This window comes from Camelus ferus, chromosome 15 (assembly GCF_009834535.1).
Source record: "Camelus ferus isolate YT-003-E chromosome 15, BCGSAC_Cfer_1.0, whole genome shotgun sequence".
In the NCBI taxonomy this organism is placed as follows: Eukaryota; Metazoa; Chordata; class Mammalia; order Artiodactyla; family Camelidae; genus Camelus; species Camelus ferus.
In genome coordinates, this window is record NC_045710.1 from 47069788 (window position 1) to 47072643 (window position 2856).

The following is a 2856-nucleotide window of genomic DNA, read 5'->3' on the forward strand; positions in this document are numbered from 1 at the left end:
GTATACAGAACTAATCTGAAGAACTTTTCCCCAAACATGTATACCTGATAAAGGTCTATGTATGCAGACTACATGCTTAGTTAAAATGTGGTCTGGATCCAGGCAACGGAGTCTGCTAACCTGCTCCCTGCACTGCGTGCTTCCACGCTCAGCACCCTTCACATCACACCCTGTGTAAATGATGCTCCCCAGAGATGTGCCGTGCACAGACTTCATGGTTATACAGGGCTGCCCTGAACTCGGGAGATGAGTTGAAGTTAAAAATGTTGACTCATGCTCAAATGTAAAGCATATTGAATATGTCTGTTCTGTAAAAAAAAATTCTTTTTAATAAGTAGTGGCTAATGAGTCTCAGAGGCAATGAGGCTTTGGTTAAGAAGAGCCTCCTTTATCAACTTTCTGGGTCAGGCTGGCTTTCCTGTTAGCGTGCCTGTCACGAGGAGCCTGCGTTTGTTGCTAGGCACTTTGTAGCATCAATGTACATTTTCTCTCTCTCTAGTCCACAGAGCACCCTGGGCTGGCTGGCTGGCTTGCTCATAGGTCCTCCTCACCTCCAGCTGAGTTCGTGGAAGAGAACCAATCTCAGGACAGTAGGATCCTGCGAGTGGCAGTCCACTCTATTCAGTCCTTCCGGAAGCACAAGAGCAACAATGGCCAGGACTGAAAGAGGTCAGACATGAGAGAGTACAGTGCTCTCTGTGGCATTATTCAATTTATACCAACAAAACTGACCTACAAGGTTAGACGTCAGTGGAGTGGCCTTCTTCAGGTGGGGAGAGGGCAGTGATTGGAGGGGGACTAGAGGGACCCTCTCGAAGAGCTGGCAGTGGTCTGTTTATTGATCTGGATGGGCATCTGCTTTGTGACAGTGCATTAAGTTGACCACATTTATTTTATATACTTTTCCATAGGTGAGTAAGAGTTTATTAAGAAAAATAATAGGGGTAGGGGCAGGACCTGGCAGGAGATCCAACTCTCTGTAGTGGTTCCCAGTCACTGCAGGTGACCATGTCTTTTCTTAGGTGTCCTGTGGCCCGTGGGAAATTCTCTCAGCTAACTGGATCCTGGTCGTCTAGTGCAGGGGTCAGCCAACCAGGGCCCCCATGTCAAATCCTACTGCTTCTTGTTTTTGTGTGGCCCTCGAGCACTGCAGCCAATAGATGAGTGTGGTGAGCCATGGAGACCAAGCTTGGGGGGCTCCCTCCACCTGTGTCAGGCCGACTCACCCACTAGGCACAGTACACACAGGGCCTAGGATCCACAAGACTTTAAGGGGCCCATACGAATATTTTAACTTAATTTAACATCTGAAGGAAAGCATGTAGTCCAGCCTGGATTTTATTTGTCTTTATACCAACACAGTTATAGAATATAATCTTTAAGATGTGTTTATGGTGGAAGTGCTCATGAAGGTAAAAGTGCCAAGGGCCCATGAAAGTCATAAGTGGCCCTGGTCCCTGTTCCCCTTTCTACTCCCGGCACCAGACTCCCTGGCTGGTGGCCACATCTTACTTCTGCCCACACTGGTCACCACTTGCATGCTGGAGACTTTGCTGTTAACAAATGCTGGGACCAAGCAGTAGAATCCCAGTCCAGGTGTCGGCAACTTGGCGAATTGCCTCCCCTCTGACCAGTGGCCCAAGCTGAGATGACTATGTTCCAGGGTCTAGGTGACACTGGCAGAGTGAAACCAACTGTGGCAGCCAACCCCCACCCCCACTCCCCTGTCCCTCAAACCTCTCCTCATCAGGCCAGTGGCTCTTTGTCCTGAAAATGTCTCCAAGCTGATGGCACCTGAGCATCAAGTTGTCCACTGCTGGGAATGGCCCACCCCAGGCAGCGGTGGGGCAGGCGTTTTCTCTTCTGTTATATAAGAACCTACATGATAATCTCTAATTTGGCCCTTGTCCCAGAAAGCCTAAATCACTGGTCCTTTATGGAAAAAGTTTGCCAATTTCTGCTCTAAGGAAAATATGTCCCCTCTCTCCTGGACCATTTGCCACTGGTATGATTTGGTGGAAATTGGAAAATGTGCTACGGTGTTCAGCTCAGGAAAGAGGGCTTAGCCATCCCAACCCTAGGACAATGGCCTGAGGTTTGTTGGTTGCCAGGTTAGAATTTTTACTAGCTGGAAGACAAACGAAGGCACCTATCTCGGTGACATTCCAAGTTGGCCCCAGTCATCCCTGCCTGCAATTACTCACACCCTGGTGGAGCTCCCATCCACACCAGACAGGCCTCATTTGTGTAAGAGTCTTTGAACTGGAAGTTGGCCTCCAGCCACAAATGCTACTTACTATTAAAATCTATGTGGTTACTTTATCTTAAATCCTCAGGCGCCTATAGAGAGAGGAGAGAAAGGCACATGCACGAGATAAAAGAGGCAAAGTAGAAACTTCCACCTGGTTGTTCTCATCAGAATCACTTGAGCTTAATCAATGCTTGAGCCCCACCCCCAAAGAAGTCTGATTCGATTGGTCTAGGTTTGGACTTGACTAATTTACATTTTTTTAAAGTCCCAGGTGATTCTAATGGGTGGCCAAGGCTGCAAATTTCTGGGCTAGGGATTTATAAGAAATATATATTTGGTCATTCAGGTGACCAAAGTATACTTCTCATATATATTTGGTCTTCAATTGCAGTTCCCGGCTCACAGTTCCCCAAACACTTGGGATTTCCTGAGCACTAAGAGCAGTGGGATCATCTTTTGTCATGATGTTTGGTCTCTTGTCCTCAGTTCCTGAAATTGTTTCAGAGCCATGAAGGTGAAATGAGTGTCCTGTTGTTCATAACCAGCCTCTTCCCACTACAACTTGGTTTGTTAATGAGATGACTTTTGGAAAGCACCTAAGGATG